Raw genomic sequence first — 19064 nt, forward strand, 5'->3', positions numbered from 1 at the left:
AATGAAATTATGCCACTTGCAGCAACATGGATGGACCTAGAAGTTACCATACTAACTCAATGAAGTTAGAAAGAAAAAGAAAAATGTGATTGGAAATCCTTTAAATTTAGAATCTAAAGACACAAATGAGCTAATCATTAAAAACAGAATACAACCCAGAGACATAGAGAACAGAAAGGAAGTTGACAGCGGGGACAGGCAAGAGGAGGGAAGCAACTGACACTTTGGGATTCAAAAGATCTAGACAATAATGTTGGGAATGCATAAACATCAAATCCTACACTATCCACAGAAAACTATACTAAATATTCTGTGATAAGCTAAAATAAAAGGGAATAGATAAATGAGACTACATATATATATATAAATTCCAATCACTGTCCAGAGGAACAGAAAATCATACATTTTAAATAATAATAAGGCAAGAAGATAAATATTAAAGAAGCTACGCTGGCTTTTGCCCTGCCTCCAAAAAAAATCACATACAAACCAATGAAATGACAAGGAAAACAAAAGTAAATCAACACACTGTTTCTCAAATAATTAGAAGACAGTGGTGAGTATATTCACAGAGGAAAGACAGTGACTTCTGCAAGAGGTCTTTAAAATGAAAGACAGACAAGTAGAAGTAATAAAGACATAATACATCAACCACTGAAGGACAAAAACTCAAAAAGACTTAAAGATATAAATATTAGTTATGACAGCCTAAAACCACAAAGGAACCATAGGTAAAATAGTCTCTGAAATAAATTTTGGCAAAATTTTCTTCAATATGACTTGCAATTAAAAAAAAATGAATGAGACATAATGAACCCTATAACCATTTAAGGGCTTTCCTGGTGGCTCAGTTAGTAAAGAATCTGCCTGCAGTGCAGGAGACCTGGGTTCGATCCCTGGGTAGGGAAGATTCCCTGGAGAAAGGAATGACTACCCACTCCAGTATTCTGGCCTAGAGAATTCCATGGACTCTACAGTCCATGGGGTTGCAGAGAGTCGGAAACGACTGAGCAACTTTCACTTTCACTCTGACCACCCCAAACCGGCTGCAACTAGGGAAAAGACTGCATAGTAATGAAGATTCACCATCAGATCAGATCAGATCAGTCGCTCAGTTGTGTCCGACTCTTTGCGACCCCATGAATCACAGCACGCCAGGCCTCCCTGTCCATCACCAACTCCCAGAGTTCACTCAGACTCACGTCCATCGAGTCAGTGATGCCACCCAGCCATCCCATCCTATGTCATCCCTTTCTCCTCCTGTCCCCAATCCCTCCCAGCATCAAAGTCTTTTCCAAGGAGTCAACTCTTCACATAAGGTGGCCAAAGTACTGGAGTTTCAGCTTTAGCATCATTCCTTCCAAAGAAATCCCAGGGCTGATCTCCTTCAGAATGGACTGGTTGGATCTCCTTGCAGTCCAAGGGACTCTAAAGAGTCTTCTTCAACACCACAGTTCAAAGGCATCAATTCTTCAGCGCTCAGCCTTCTTCACAATCCAATTCTCACATCCATACATGACCACTGGAAAAACCATAGCCTTGACTAGACGGACCTTTGTTGGCAAAGTAATGTGTCTGCTTTTTAATATGCTGTCTAGACTGATCATACCTTTCCTTCCAAGGAGTAAGCGTCTTTTAATTTCATGGCTACAGTCACCATCTGTAGTGATTTTGGAGCCCCAAAAATAAAGTCTGACACTGTTTCCACTGTTTCCCCATCTGTTTCCCATGAAGTGATGGGACCGGATGCCATGATCTTCGTTTTCTGAAAGTTGAGCTTCAAGCCAACTTTTCACTCTCCTCTTTCACTTTCATCAAGAGGCTTTTGAGTTCCTCTTCACTTTCTGCCATAAGGGTGGTGTCATCTGCATATCTGAGGTTATTGATATTTCTCCCAGAAATCTTGATTCCAGCTTGTGCTTCTTCCAGTCCAGCGTTTCTCATAATGTACTCTGCATATAAGTTAAATAAGCAGGGTGACAATATTCAGCCTTGACGTACTCCTTTTCCTATTTGGAACTAGTCTGTTGTTCCATGTCCAGTTCTAACTGTTCTAACAGCTTCCTGACCTGCATACAAATTTCTCAAGAGGCAGATCAGGTGGTCTGGTATTCCCATCTCTTTCAGAATTTTCCACAGTTTATTGTGATCCACACAGTCAAAGGCTTTGGCATAGTCAATAAAGCAGAAATAGATGTTTTTCTGGAACTCTCTTGCTTTTTCCATGATCCAGCAGATGTTGGCAATTTGATCTCTTGTTCCTCTGCCTTTTCTAAAACCAGCTTGAACATCAGGAAGTTCATGGTTCACATTTTGCTGAAGCCTGGCTTGGAGAATTTTGAGCATTACTTTACTAGTGTGTGAGATGAGTGCAATTGTGCGGTAGTTTGAGCATTCTTTGGCATTGCCTTTCTTTGGGATTGGAATGAAAACTGACCTTTTCCAGTCCTGTAGCCACTGCTGAGTTTTGCAGATTTGCTGGCATATTGAGTGCAGCACTTTCACAGCATCATCTTTCAGGATTTGAAATAGCTCAACTGGAATTCCATCACCTCCACTAGCTTTGTTCATAGTGATGCTTTTTACCTCAAACCTTATCTCCTCTAAGAATCTTTCCTGATGCTTCATTTCTGTTATTACTTAAATATCCCTTTTGAGCACCTCTAAGTGCCTGTGCAAATTTCCACTTTAGCACTCATCACTCACTACAGTAACTGTCGCTTTATGTGCATCATCCTTCTAGGCCGTAACCTCTTGGGGTGTAGGTACCAGGCTTCATTCAATTTACTATCCCTAAATGCCTTTCACTGGAGAAGGTGATGGCACCCCACTCCAGTACTCTTGCCTGGAAAATCCCATGGATGGAGGAGCCTGGTAGGCTGCAGTCCATGGGGTCACTGAGAGTCGGACACGACTGAGCGACTTCACTTTGACTTTTCACTTTCATGCATTGGAGAAGGAAATGGCAACCCACTCCAGTGTTCTTGCCTGGAGAATCCCAGGAACGGGGGAGCCTGGTGGGCTGCTGTCTATGGGGTCGCACAGAGTCGGACACGACTGAAGCGACTTAGCAGCAGCAGCAGCAAATGCCGTTCACAGTGCCTGAAATTTATCTGTGTGTAATAGACACCTGCCAATGAATTAAAAAACTCAGTGAATGCATGGCCTGTCTGAAATGAAAGAAATCAAGTTCAAGTTACTCTCAGAAGAAATTGTATAGCTGACTGATTTAAAAAAAGGCCATATACTAATTAAAAATTGTAATAAGCTAAACCAAAAGTCAGAGAAGTTATTTAAACTATCAGACTATCACTAGACCACATGACACGAACAGTTTTTTGTTTGTTTTTGATAGTTTCTGTTCAGACGCCTGGCGGCACTGCCAACAGAAAAAAAAGGGGGGGCAGGTAGAGCCCGGCACCTGCCACAGACTCCATTTTAGAAAAGATGAAATCTGAGAGGTGCTGGATCGACATGCCTTGGCAAATGTTGGCAGCAAGCTCAGGTTTCAAACCTTTTTTCAAACACAAGGGGACTAGATATATGTTGATATATCCTCCTGAAAAACTTTCAAAGGCTTCTTTCATTAAAGACAATGCAGTCAAAGAGAGAGAGAGTTTCTCAGCTGGAAACTGAGAGAAAAGCTGGCAGAAAAAGGCAAGTGGTGAGTTTTCCTTTTCTTCCTGGGCGTAGGGTAGGTGGCCCAGAAAAAGTAAAGCTGCTTTTTATGGTTCCTGGAGATTTGGAAGCGGAAAGGGGAGTGTCTGCATAGCTGTGGGTGGACACACCCAAGCAAGGTGGTTTCCAAAGTGATAAAGGATTCCTGAGAAAAGAAAGGCTCTTCTCTGGGTGGCTCTAAACCATTGAGATCAAAGAATATTTTAGATATACCCACAGAAGAAGTCTTTGTTTCTGAATAGGAAGCCAGACCTATGGAAACTATACATTTCCAAGTATTACCTATAAACTTTTTTCTTTTCTGAGAAAAAAATCAATGAATCTGAGATGTTGCCACTTTGAGAAATTCTTATTAATGTTTCAGAATGTGCATGAGATTTGGGTGGTTTTCCCATCACTGGAAACCACACAGGGAGTTCAATTCACAATAATACACAATGCAATAGGGGGGTAAGTACTTTGCCCATTCAGGAGGGAAAAATCACTGGATGAAGTACAACCTAAGCTAAGTTTAATTCTCACAGAAAAGAATAGTAGGTATCAACACTAGTCTCAAACCTCCTAAGGTCAAGATTGTGACAATCAATGACAATCTTGGCAATGCATGCTTTTCAGCAACCTGGTTATCAAAGACTGCAAAAGGTTTAAATCTCAGTAAATTAAGGAACAGTTCACCAAATTCTCCTATTTCTAGAACGTATTCACCAAACATTTTAAATACCACTCATGTACTTCCCTAGTGGTCCAATGGTTAAGAATCTATCTGCCAATGCAGGGGACTGGGTTTGATCCCTGGTCCAGGAAAATTCCACATGCCACAACTACTGAAGCCCTTGAGCCCTAGAGACTGTGCTCCACAAAAGAAGACGCCACCACAATGAAAAGCCTAAATACTGCAACTAAACAGTAGCCCCCACTTGAGGCAACTAAAGAAAGCCCATGCAGCAACTAAGACCCACTGCAGTCAAAAATAATAAATAAATATTAAAAATATAAATAAATACCACTCATATCTGTGAATTATAAACATCCACTTCAAGAAAATTACCAGGCAATTTCAGGGTTATGTTGCAAACACTCAGGCAGTTTACATCAGAAATAGCTTCAGAAATACCTTCACATAAAAGATGTTGGATAACAACTGCATTTACTTTCACGTAAAAAATGTTGGATGACAACTGCATTGGATGACACTTATATAAAGCTGGTCATGTTGACACTTAACTGCTCAGCCTAGAGTACGTCCAGAAGCCGACCGCACCTCTTTAAGAATTATCTCAGAACTCTGGAATAAAAAGAAAATGCCTTGGTCCTTCTTTCCAAAATTTTCTTTCCATTGAATGTAAAAAAAAAAAAAAAAAAGAATTCCCATACTCGGCCAACCTAGTGCAGGACAGAGAGACAAGAGATATATCTCTTTAACATCACTTTATCTCCAATTAAATTAGGTTCCGGAGAAGGCAATGGCAGCCCACTCCAGTACTCTTGCCTGGAAAATCCCATGGACAGAGGAGCCTGGTAGGCTGCAGTCCATGGGATCACTAGGAGTCAGACATGACTGAGCGTCTTCACTTTCATTTTCACTTCCATGCATTGGAGAAGGAAATGGCAACCCACTCCAGTGTTCTTGCCTGGAGAATCCCAGGGACAGGGGAGCCTGGTAGGCTGCCGCCTATGGGGTCACACAGAGTCGGACATGACTGAAGTGACTCAGCAGCAGCAGCAGCAAATTAGGTTCTTTGAGGCTGAAAACAAGACAGTAGGTGGAGATAGCTATCGCCCTTGGCATTCTTTTTTTCAGCTCTGGGTAAAAAGTAGAGAAAAACATCCCCTTTCCAAATAACATTATAGTTGTTTTATTGCTCTAACTTCACTAGTGTCTTCTTTTGTTCTGACGCATAAATAATTGTTCGTTTATAGTCAACAAGTACTGATATCTTACCTATTTTTACCTTTTTATTTACCTACAAGACAACTGATCTGGACACTTCAAAATATTCAATATCAATAAAATACAGTGGACCGTTCCAGAATAAATACATGTAACATCCAATACAATCATGAAACTTGATTAAAAAAAAACAAATTTTCTATGATATTCCTTATATCAAGTGGCTAAAAAAATAAGTGCATTTGTAAAAGGAATTCAGTGAATACGAATTCTTATTTAGTTCAGTAAAGTTCAGTCGCTCAGTCGTGTCCAACTCTTTGTGACCCCATGGACTGCAGCAGGCCAGGCCTCCCTGTCCATCACCAACTCCGGGAAGAAAATTGGGGAAGGATAATTAAAGGATAATTAACAAAAATTATTAGGGACTAGATTTTAGATAATCTGGAATTATTGTTGTTTTGGTACATTAAGAAACACTACTTGAAAATATTTGAATACCATCAGTCTGAAAATAAAGGACTGGGATTTCCTAAATATTGTGCAGAAAATAAACACTCGGAAAGGACGCGGGGTGGCGCTGGAGCATTAGAAGTAGAGAAAGCACGCTACCAGCCTATGCTCCTCTAGCGATGTTCTGCTTAAGAAGCAAGCAGGAAGGGGAGACTTTTTAAGGCAGTTGCTCGGGGAAATCAGGGCCCTAGACATCTCTATTTATCCAAGGATCTGAGTGATACTGGGAGACAGATCAGCGACAACATGAATCCGAACTGGGTCAAGTCGTCTGGGAAACCAGAAAGCAATGAAGGCAGGAGAGAGAATGGAGCGCTTTCTGAAACAAAGGCAAGTCTTGACATTCCTTGTTTTGCTGGGCATAACTCAGGCTGGTTCTGAGCCTAGGCATTATTCAGTGGCTGAGGAAATGAACAGTGGCTCCTTTGTGGCCAATCTATTGAAAGACCTGGGACTGGGGGTAGATGATCTAGCTGCTCAGGCCCCAGGGTTGTTTTCGAATTGAAAAAAAAAAAAAAAAAAGCGTTTGCATTTTGAAAGGTAAACCGAGGATTTGTTGTTAAATGAGAAACAGGACCAGGAGGAGCTGTGTGGACTTATCGAACCCTGTGTACTACCTTTCCAGATATTACTAGACAATCCCTTGCAGTTTTTCCAGGCTGAGATACGGATTCGGGGCATAAATGATCATTCCCCAGTTTTCCTAGATAAAGAAATAATTTTGAAAATTTCAGAAAGTATCACTCCCGGAACTACTTTTCAGATAGCGTGTGCCCTGGACTTAGATGTAGGAATCAACAGTTTCCAAGTTATACAGTCAGCCCCAATTCCCACTTCCATCTTAAATTACAAGTCAGTTCCAAGGGCACAATATTACCACAGCCGGGGCTGGACAAAGCACTGGATCGAGAGGAACAGCCTGAGATCAGATTAACACTCCCAGCACTGGATGGCGGGATTCCACCCAAGTCTGGGACTGCGGATTAGACATGAGTGATAATGCCCCCATGTTTGCACAGCTGCACTATGAGGTGCAAGTCCTGGAACACTGCCCCATTGGATTCCAGGCTGCCATCATCTCTGCCAGAGATTTAGATCTTGGAACCAGTGGAGAAATATCTTATGTATTTTCGCAAGCACCTGAAGATATCTGCAGAATATTTCGAATAAATGCAAAATCCGGAAAAATCCTTTTAATACGGGAACTGGATTTCTAATCTATACAGACCTATACTTTAAATATTCAGGCGACAGATGGTGGGGGCCTTTCTGGAAGTTATGTGGTGCCTGTTCAAGTGATGGATTTGAATGACAACCCTCCGGAACTGACCATATCTTTTCAATGAAATCCTAGAAAATTTGCGGGAGACCATAATTGCTGTATTCAGCGTTTCAGACACTGACTCGGGACAACGGAAGGACGGCTTGCTCCATCCAAGAGGATCTCCCTTTCAATCTTAAACCCTCTGTTAAAAACTTTTATACTTGAGTCACAAACGCAGCCCTGGACCGAGAAGCAAGATCCAAATATAACATCACAATCACTGTCACTGACATGGGAACCCCCAAGAATGAAAACCGAGCACAACATAACCGTGCTGGCGTCCGACGTCAATGACAACGCCCCCGCCTTCACCCAGACCTCCTACACCCTCTGGTTCCGCGAGAACAGCCCCGCCCTGCACATCGGCAGCGTCAGCGCCACAGACACAGACGCGGGCGCCAATGCCCAGGTCACCTACTCGCTGCTGCCGCCCCCCGACCCGCTCGTGCCCCTCGCCTCCCTCGTGTCCATCAACCCCGACAATGGCCACCTCTGCGCCCTCACGTCCCTGGACTACGAGGCCCTGCGCGCCTTCGAGTTCCACGTGGGCGCCACCGACCGCGGCTTGCCCGCGCTCAGCAGCCAGGCGCTGGTGCGCGTGCTCGTGGCGGACGCCAACGACAACGCGCCCTTCGTGCTCTACCCGCTGCAGAACGCCTCGGCGCCCTGCACCGAGCTGGTGCCCAGGGCGGCCGAGCCGGGCTACCTGGTGACCAAGGTGGTGGCGGTGGACGGCGACGCGGGCCAGAACGCCTGGCTGTCGTACCAGCTGCTCAAGGCCACGGAGCCCGGGCTGTTCGGCGTGTGGGCGCACAACGGCGAGGTGCGCACGGCGCGGCTGCTGAGCGAGCGCGACGCGCCCAAGCAGCGGCTGGTGGTGCTGGTCAAGGACAACGGCGAGCCGCGGCTGGTGGACGGCTTCTCGCAGCCCTACCTGCCGGCCCCGGAAGCGGAAGCGGCGGCCGCGGCGCCGGCCGACCCGCTCACCGTCTACCTGGTGGTGGCCTTGGCGTCGGTGTCGTCGCTCTTCCTCTTCTCGGTGCTGGTGTTCGTGGCGGTGCGGCTGTGCAGGAGGGGCGGGGCGGCCTCGGCGGGTCGCTGCCCGGTGCCCAAGGCCCACTCCCCAGGCCACCTGGTGGACGTCAGCGGCACGGGGACCCTGTCCAACAGCTACCAGTACGAGGTGTGCTTGACGGGAGGCTGGGGGTTAAATGAGTTTAAATTCTTGAAACCGATTCTTGCTAGTAGTCTGGTTCAAGACACTGGGCAGGAGTAGCGCAGACCTGCAATTCCAAGAATAGACGTAGGTTTCATTAACATTAGAATCAAAAAGTTTTTTGAGTACCAATGTGTAGGGAAGGAGCAAATTGGTTAAGATGGCGGTGATCAGACTCTCACCCCCACGGCCTCTGGCTCTCACCCAGCTTTTAAAAATACCTAGTTATATTACAGCTGAGCTCATTTATAGCACCGCGCAGGCGCAATGCCCTATATACGCACCACCTAAGTTCTTGGGACAAGTCGAGTTGAGTAGTTGTAGTTGCTGCTGTGTAGGCTATTAAGAGAGTAAAGCATGTCTACCTTGAATGCACGGTGAATAAAGAATGTCTACGGTTCCTTTGCCTCCTCTCAGCTTCTTCCACCTTCCCCGCTCCGTTCACACCTTGCCTACCCTGGATTCAGTGAGCTACAGCGAGACAAGTGGCGTACGCAGGATACAAGACAGAATGTTTTTTTAAAAATCAAGGCTCTTCAGTTGATACAATATTTTGTTTATATATCGATTTTGCTTTCTATTTAGTCAATCCTTGAATGTTCTCCGTTTTTCATCTGCTATTTTTTCAATCTGATCTTAATGACTTTTTCTAATTGGTGATTAAAAATAAATGCATTATGTTTTAATGGTGATTCCATATAGGTTTAAGGTAGTCATTTCAAATTCTATATCCAAAGCAATGTAGAGTTCTGAACCACCAATCTTACAACTTACCCTGTTGAATACAGTCAGATAATATTATTTTATAATACTCCTAAAGCATCTTTGTCTGTGGTTAATGAAATGTATAGGTAAAAGTCTGTTTTCTTTAAAATGTATTATTTTAAAGTGTATTGTCTTCCAGAGGTTTAGTAATCAAAACTTATAATTTTCTGTTTTGACAATTGCAATTAGTATTTCAATATTACATATGCTTATATTGGGCAGAAATGAACAAAAATATAGGTTAATAAGGCAGATTACTTAATTTGTCTCAAGTGTTTATGATGGATGACTGAAAAACTTAAACCTAAGGCTTTTTGAACAACTGATTGTGCTTTCCCATTTGGTGTAAAAACATTATTTAGTAAGGCATCTGATGGGAAGACAATTTGTTTTGTAACTTCTGAGATGTAAATATTATCAACCTGAGGGCCATTTTTAAAAATTTAATTGGAGGCTAATTACTTTACAATACTGTGGTGGTATTTTCCATACATTGACCTGAATCAGCCACAGCTGTACATGTGTCCCTCCCATCTGGAACCCCCCTCCCAACCTCCCTCCCCATCCCATCCCTCTGGGTTGTCCCAGTGCACCAGCTTTGAGTGCCCTGTTTCATGCATGGAACTTGGACTGGTGATCTATTTCACATATGGCAATATACACATATGGTAATGTTAATCTCTCAAATCATCCCACCCTTGCCTTGTCCCACAGAGTCCAAAAGTCTGTTCTTTATATGTCTCTTTTGCTGTCTCACATATAGGGTTGTTGTTACCATCTTTCTAAATTCCATATATACATACATGTTAATATACTGTATTAGTGTTTTTCTGACTTACTTCATTCTGTTTAATAAGCTCCAGTTTCATCCACCATATTAGAACTGATTCAAATGTGTTCTTTTTAATAGCTGAGTAGTATTCCATTGTGTATATGTAACACAGCTTTCAGGAAGTACATGTATGCATACTAAGTGCTTTATAGTAAAAGTGATGTTCCATCCAATCCTACTTTTAAAAAATTAATATGTATTTGGCGTTTATATGGTTATATATTAAGGAAATATTTTCTTTGTTTCCTCTCTTAGTTCCCTTTTTCTGATTTGAACCTGACATGACTTAGAATTAGGTACAGTCCTTCTGGGATAAACACTGCCCATCTACATCAGCATTCTACAATAGTTCCTGTAGAGTAATAAAAAGAAGATTAGAAGAATGGGAAGTTCTAATGAAAGAGCAATATCCCTATGAAAGTCTAAATTAGCTAAGACTAAAATCTGGAAACAACCAAACACCAATTTTTATGTCTATTTTGAATGAAATAGAAAAAACTTATGTAACAGAATATTTATTCCCCAATAATCTGATTAGGAAAATATAAAATTTCTCCTCCTAGACATTTTCTCATCCAGAACGATAGAACTTAACAGGAATTGAATATTCATGATTAGAAGAAAGAAATTTCTCAAAGATTTTGAAAATTCTAAAAAGAAAGAATGTTAACTAGATGTTAACTACAGTCATGTGATCATTTGCAATATGCACAAATAGCAAATCATTATGTCATACCTGAAACGAACATAGTGTTTTATTTCAATTACAGCTAAAAATAAAAAGCCCTAATGACATGTCTTCAATCATGTAAAGTTATAATCACATTAAAATGGTGTTATTTTATATAACTGAGAATCAGATCCATGAATCCTTAATAATCAGAGGAGGTAGTATTTCCCTTCACTCATTAAATACTTTATACAGATGTCTGGATCAGGCTCCTTGCTCAGATTTTTTTTTCTTTTCATAAACTGAGTTTTCATAAAGATTACAGAAAAGGTAATTTTGATCAAACTTCTCTTTATTTGGCTGGCTTAGTCTCAGGTCATGTCAGATCCAGGGAAGTTTTCAACTGTGGAAGATAGGGAGGCCCATTGTTTTTTGGCAAATATGGTATATGATTTGGGACTCAAGTTGTAGAGACTATATAACTGAGGAGTCATTTAGACTCTGAAATAATAAGCATAGATGCCTAATAATATTTTAGTTGATGGGTGCACTGAATTCACATATTGTTGAGAAAGTGATCAGAATTTAGTAAAGCCTTCAGAAAAGATCATGTGGACTACATTTGAAGATCGTTAACAATTATACCTTACTGTTGATTCAAAGTTGCTTTTATTTCTTGGCTACTGGGAACCTTTTTACCCTTTGAGGAAAACTTACAGAAACTTCTTTATCTGGATATTTTATTAAGTACATGACAAAAGGCACTATATGTATAATACTATCATTACTACTTTTTGGAATCCCCTAAAGTGAAAGTCTGTGTATGTACACAGTTTTGTCTGACTTTTTGCAACCTCATGCACTGTAGCCTGCCAGACTCCTCTGTCCATGGAATTTTCCAGGCAAAAATACTGGGGTGGGTTGCAATTTCCTACTCCAGGGGCTCTTCGCAACTCAGAGATCAAACCCATGTCTCTTGTGTCCCCTGTGTTGGCAGATTCTTTACCTCTGTACCACCTGGGAAGCCCAAGTGAAAGTCTGGCACGAGGTAAAAGTGATAACTTTCTACATAATTTTTCTAGAATTTTCTTCTAAGAGGATGGAAAAATTTATTAGTGAATTATTTCCAGATTGATCTCTTACTGATATTCTAAACTAGTTTTTTTAACACTGAAAAGCAAAGAGATGAAAATGAACTTTAAACTTTAATGTAGTTGTTAAAAGACTATATTCAAATATCACTCATTAAAAATAGTGAAGTAACTTACTGTACTTTTAAAATCTTCCTTAATCCTTAAATATGGCTTCCTTGTAAATGAGGACTTTATAAAGTCCTCAGTTGGACTTTATATTGACAGTTTTAAAAAAATACATCCCACTACATTTTTCTTCTTAGACTTACACGTTTTAAAGCTGGCAACATATTAGTCATAATTCAGAGTTATTTCTATGTTTGATCCTCATATTCTTTGCCAATAGCTTAGTTGATGATATTTTAAATGTAAACTAATTTTCCTTCTCTTCTAGAATCTGGTATTCAAACTGTTGATGAAGAGTATATCACTCTTGTTTGCATTCTTTTATCTGTAAACTCCTTTAAGATTTTTCTTTATTCTTGATATTTTGATAATTTGCTAGACCCAAACCTAAGATTTATCCAGTATACTGAATTTTTTAAGTAACTATAGTTTCCCCCCCCAAAAAAATTTCTATTTTACAGGTTTCACAACAATTTGTTATGTTTTTTACAATCACCATTTCTTTTTTGTTGAAGGAAATTAAATATCTTTTACTTTGAAGTTATTTCTATATTGTTCCACTCTCTGTTTCTTATATGTACCTTCTTTTATTTAAGTTTGTTTTTCACACTGTAATTCTTTGTTAGTTGGTGATATTTTATTGAGAATTTGCATTCTATTGGAGGGCTCCCCCATACCAGTACTACTTTTGGAGGCTCAGGTGGTTATAACCTCAGGCTCTACAAATAAATGAAAGCCTTAATTAAGACAACTCTGTGACATGGGTGGAAGTTCTGGCCAACACTTAATGATGTGTTTGAGTTGAACCCCAGTCTCCCTTGGGTGGTACTGCTCTGCATTTGCTCTATGAAGCAAAATCTTAGGGACTGTCACCCTCTGCTTCTTGGCTGTCATGGGGTCTGATAAGATGATAGACATGAGAGCTCATGGAGATATCATTTACTTTTCAATCTTCAGAGTGTGTTGATATAGAGTAAAGCTGATTTTGAGGAAAATGAGTTGTAACTGAAATAATTGATACATCAGAATTACCTACAGGGGGAAAACACAGTCTTGATTAATATGCATGAAACAGTGCTACCCATGGTGGTCCTGGATGGTGCACACAGCTTGCTAGATGACAAAACCCACTGCTGAGCAATCCTATATTGTGTACTGAGTTGGTACCAGGTAGAACAAGGTAGAATTCTAGATGGTGACTTGAGCTAAAACTCATGACTATCTTATCAATGATTCAAAGATTTAAAGTACTTAATGTTTAGCATGTGGACCAACAACCTGTAAGTATGGAGTACCGAGGCATACCTAGGATCCTAAAAAAACAGACACAGCAAGGCACAAGCCACCTTGTGAAGAAGCCACTTTCTATTTGGCATAGTCAGGCTTAACCATCTAGGATCTATCCCAGCCCTACCTTCTCTTCCTTTAACTACCTATAAAAGTTTACTCCAGTCAACGCATGTTCTACTCTCTTGATCACTGATTTGACAGCCATCTTCCTCTCAATTCTCTTTGCTCCTATTCAATGATGCTGAAATGCAGAGGATGAACACGGAGCCTTCAGTGAATTGCTGCTCATAAGGCCATCTTCTGAGCATTCTGGAGGTGTCAACATCACTGGGACTTAGTTCCAGAATTATTAATATGAGAAGTTTCTGACTCGAATATCAGAGGTAAATGGGTTCACATTTTTGAAGTCAATCATTTCCAATTAATATGGGCTGTCCATGAGGAAAAACTTTGATGAAAACTCAACTTCTAGAAAGGTTAGAGGTTTATCAAAAATTAAAACTGTCTTCTCTAAATATTGTCATTTTGAGTTTTTTCCCCTTAAATGGGGAAATGGAGTTCTTCCTCCTGAAGTTTTCATTCTATTCAACAAGATTTAGTCAGTAATTTTAAAACTTTCCACAAAGAAAAAGCCCAGGACCAGATGGCTTCACTGGTGAATCCTACTGAACATTTAAAGAATTAACACCAATCTTTCACAAACTTGTAATTTAAAAAAAAAAAAGGAGCAGGGATCACTTCCAAATTAATTCTATGAGGCCAGCACCAGACAAAGATAATACAAGAAAATTAAATACCAATATCCTGTGTAAATATAGATGCAAAAAATCCTCAACAAAATATTAGCAAACTGACTCCACCAACATGTAAAAAGGAATATACACCATAACCAAGTGGGATTTTATTGAAATGTTGGTTGAAAAACACTCATGATACTAAGTAATAGGGACCATCCTCTAGGTGATAAGCTGCAACTATAAAAGTCTAACTTCACATGTAATGGAGAAAGACTGAAAGCTTTCTAGCCAGAGCAATGTGACAAGAAATGAAATTATTCCGGTTGGAAATGAAGTAAAAGTATCTCTGCAGGTGACATGATCACACATATAGAAAATCCTAAGTAATCCACACACACAAAAAAAACACTAAAATTAATAGATGCATTCAGCAAAGGATACAAGATCAATATACAAAAATCAATAGTATTTCTATACACTAGCATTGGACAGGCCAGAATGAAATGAGAAAAGCAATTCCATTTACAATAGCATCAGAAATAATAAAATACTTAGAAATAAATTTAATAAGTTCAAGACTTGTATGCCAAATACTACAAAACATCAATGAAAGAAATTAAAGAAAATATAAGTAAATGGAAAGTGTTCATGAGTTGAAAGATTTACATTGTTAAGATGGTAAATGTGCCCAAATTGGTTTACAGATTCAACTGAATCCCTATCAAAAATCCAGCAGGCATTTTTTTTTTTTTGCAAAAATTGGAAAATTGAAGGTAAAATTCACTTGGAAATCAAGGGACCCAGAATAGCCAAAACAATCCTGGAAAATAACAACAAAATGGAAGGTCTCCCCAAAACTGACAAATATTAGAATATTTTGATATATTAAACATACAAACACTTTTTAATTTAGTATGTAATACAAGGAATTATTGGTAATTATTGGATTTCATCACAAACTTCTAAGGCCAAACACTCTAATTATTCAAATATCTCCTTTCTAAATTTGAATTTCAATTAGAGTGATTTTTGAAAACATCTTTTAGGTTTAGTTTGGAAGGATAGCAGATACTAAATTTTAGTTTGTTATCACCTGTGAGCAGTATTGTTTGCTTTACAGTTATTTTACTTGAATGGGAAGCTGATGTATCTAATTTATCTATGTATGTAATAGAAAATTTCAAAAGATAATTCCTTTTATAAGAATTTTCTAGTAAAATCCACAAACCATTTATAATAATCCATTATTCCATTATCAATACTGGGCTTCCCAGGTGGCTCAGTAGTAAAGAATCTGCCTACCAGTGCAGGAGATGCAACAGCCACAGGCTTGATCCCTGGTTTGGGAAGATCCCCTGGAAAGGGAAATGGCAACCCACTCCAGTTTTCTTGCCTGGAAAATTCCATGGACAGAGGAGCTTGGCAGGTTACAGTCCATGGAGTCACAAATGGTCAGACACAACTGAGCGACTAAGCACACACGTGCTCACACACACACATTATCAATGCTAGCTTAATATTTGGAAGTAATACTATTTGAGGAATACTATTTTAGGAATCAGTGAATTAAATGGATCAAAATGGGTGAATTTAATTCAGATTACCATTACATCTACTACTGTGGGCAAGAATCCCTTAGAAGAAATGGAGTAGCCCTCACAGTCAACAAGAGTCTGAAATGCAGTACTTGGGTACAATCTCAAAAATGACAGAATGATCTCTGTTTCTAAGGCAAACCATTCAGTATTACAAGTCTATGCCCCAACCACTAATGCCAAAGAATATGAAGTTAAAGGGTTCTATGAAGACCTACAAGACCTTCTAGAACCAACACCCAAAAAAGATGTCCTTTTCATCATATAGGGACTGGAATGCAAAATTAGGAAGTCAAGAGATACCTGGAGTAACAGGCAAGTTTGGCCTTGGAATGAAGCAGGGCAAAAGCTAACAGAGTTCTGCCAAGAGAACACACTGGTCACAGCCAACCCCCTCCTTCAACAACAAAAGAGATGACTCTATACATAGACATCACCAGATGGTCAATACCGAAATCAAATTGATATATTCTTTGCAGATGAAGATGAAGACGCTCTATACAGTCAGCAAAAACAAGACTGGGAGCTGACTGTGGCTCAGATCATGAACTTCTCATTGCCAAATTCAGGCTCAAATTGAAGAAAGTAGGGAAAACCACTAGACCATTCAAGTATGACCTAAATGCAATCCTTTATGATTATAGAGTGGAAATGAGAAATAGATTCAAGGGATTAGATCTGATAGACGGAGTGCCTGAAGAACTATGGATTGAGGTTTGTAATACTGTAAAGGAGGCAGTGATCAAAACCATCCCCAAGAAAAATAAATGCAAAAGGCAAAATGGTTGTCTAAGGAGGCCTTACAAATAGCTGAAAAAAGAAGAGAAACAAAAGGCAAAGGAGAAAAGGAAAGATACCTACCTGAATGCAGAGTTCCAAAGAATAGCAAGGACAAATAATTAAGACTTCCTAAGTGATAAATGCAAATAAATAGAGGAAAACAATAGAGTGGGAAAGACTAGAGACCTCTTCAGGAAAATGAGAGGGAACATTTCATGCAAAGATGGGCACAATAAAGGACAGAAATGGTATGGACCTAACAGAAGCAGAAGATATTAAGAAGAGGTGGCAAGAATACACAGAAGAACTAAACAAAAATGACCCAGATAACCATGGGTGTGATCATCACTCAACTACAGCCAGACATCCTGGAGTGTGAAGTCTAATGGGCCTTAGGAAGCATCACTACGAACAAAGCTAGTGGAGGTGACGGAATTCCAGTTGAGCTATTTCAAATCCTAAAAGATGATGCTGTGAAAGTGCTGCACTGAACATGCCAACAAATTTGGAAAACTCAGCAGTGGCCACAGGACTGGAAAAGGCAGTTTTCATTCCAATCTCAAAGGCAATGCCAAAGAATGTTCAAACTACTGCACAATTGCACTCATCTCACATGCTAGCAAAGTAATGCTCAAAAGTCTCCAAACTAGGCTTCAACAGTACGTGATGTGAACCAAGAACTTCCAAATGTTCAAGCTGGTTTTAGAAAAGGCAGAGGAACCAGAGATCAAATTGCCAACATCCGTTGGACCATGGAAAGAGCAAGAGAGTTCCAGAAAAACATGTGCTTTATTGACTACGCCAAAGCCTTTGTATAGATCACAACAAACTCAGGATAACTCTTAAAGAGATGGGAATACCAGACCACCTTACCTGCCTCCTAAGAAACCTGTATGCAGGTCAAGAAGCAACAGTTCAAACTGACATGGAACAACGGACTGGTTCAAAACTGGGAAAGGAGTATGTCAAGGCTGTATATTGTCACCCTGTTTATTTAACTTACATGCAGAGTACATCATGTGGAATCCCGGACTGGATAAAGCACAAGCCAGAATCAAGATTGCTGGGAGAAATATCAATAACCTCAAATATGCAGATGACACCACCCTTATGGCAGAAAATGAAGAGGAACTAAAGAGCCTCTTGATGAAAATGAAACAGGAGAGTGAAAAAGCTGGCCTAAAACTCAACATTCAAAAAATGAAGATCATGGCATCTGGTCCCATCACTTTATGGCAAATAGATGGGGAAACAATGGAAACAGTGAGAGACTTTAATTTCTTGGGCTCCAAAATCACTTGCAGATGATGACTGAAGCCATGAGAGTAAGATGTTTGCTCCTTGGAAGAAAAGCTATGACCAACCTGCTGCTGCTGCTGAGTCGCTTCAGTTATGTCCGACTCTGCGTGACCCCATAGACGGCAGCTCACCAGGCTCCCCCGTCCCTGGGATTCTCCAGGCAAGAACACTGGAGTGGGTTGCCATTTCCTTCTCCAACCTAGACAGCATATAAAAAAGCTGAGACTTTACTTTGCCAACAAAGGTCCATCCAGTCAAAGCTATGGTTTTTCCAGTAGTCACGTATGGATGTGAGTCATGTATGGAGCTGGACCATAAAGAAAGCTGAGTGCCGAAGAACTGATGTTTTCTAATTGTGGTGTTGGAGAAGATTCTTGAGAGTCCCTTGGTCAATCCTAAAGGAAATTGTCCTAAACATTCAGTGGAAGGAATAATGCTGAAGCTGAAGCTCCAATACTTTGGCCACATGATGAGAAGAACTGATTCATTGGAAAAGACCCCGAGGCTGGGAAAGATCGAAGGCAGGAGGAGAAAGGGGATGACAGAGGATGAGATGGTTGGATGCCATCACTGACTCGATGGACATGGGTTTGAGCATGCTCTGGGAGTTGGTGATGTACTGGGAAGCCTGGTGTGCTGCAGTCCATGGGGTTGCAAAGAGTCAGACATGACTGAGCAACTGAACTGAACTGCATACTATTTGAAGTGTGATTTTAGTAACTAAAATTACTAGTTAAAATATCTATTTCACCAATTTACCTCTCCTCTCAACAATTAATGTTTAATATACCTCTGTACTTTACCCCTTCAATTTACAAACAAAACAGTCCTCAAGTCATAAAGTTTAAAATACATTCTCTCATTTAAAAAAAAAATAAGTGAAACTATTCAAAACTTCAAAGTTTTGTTCAGCATTTGAACTTTAGGACTTTTTGTATTCAAATTCCTTTAAAATGATTTTTGTCTTTGCCTCAATGATATTTAAAAGTTCCTGCCTGTATTTTACAATGGAGGAGTTAAAACTGGTATTTAGTTGCCAGAGTATCCCTCTAACTCTTCTATCTCTCCTCTTTGTGTATTCAGAATGGGAAAAAAATGTTTTAAATATTGTGCTCCTGGGCAGGCAACCAATTGTGTAAGTTGTATGAATCCTTGAGAATGGATAATGCAGCTTTCCTGACTGGAATGGTTTTGCAGGTGATCATTCTCTTTATCATT

The 19064-nt window shown here is 40.1% G+C and overlaps 1 long non-coding RNA gene and 1 pseudogene across 1 annotated transcript in view; one reads left to right on the forward strand and one right to left on the reverse strand.

The window, feature by feature from the left end:
- LOC129633869 (uncharacterized) overlaps nucleotides 1-4918 on the reverse strand; it is a 47097-nt gene extending 42179 nt beyond the window's left edge. Inside the window, exon 1 of the long non-coding RNA XR_008705337.1 lies at nucleotides 4793-4918. This is a non-coding gene — a long non-coding RNA (uncharacterized LOC129633869). The remainder of the gene's footprint in view (nucleotides 1-4792) is intronic.
- Nucleotides 4919-5600: 682 nt separating this feature from the next.
- On the forward strand, nucleotides 5601-8982 carry LOC129633852 (protocadherin beta-2-like; annotated as a pseudogene).
- The last annotated feature ends 10082 nt before the right edge of the window (nucleotides 8983-19064 follow it).

This window comes from Bubalus kerabau, chromosome 1, assembly GCF_029407905.1.
Source record: "Bubalus kerabau isolate K-KA32 ecotype Philippines breed swamp buffalo chromosome 1, PCC_UOA_SB_1v2, whole genome shotgun sequence".
Taxonomy (NCBI): Eukaryota; Metazoa; Chordata; class Mammalia; order Artiodactyla; family Bovidae; genus Bubalus; species Bubalus kerabau.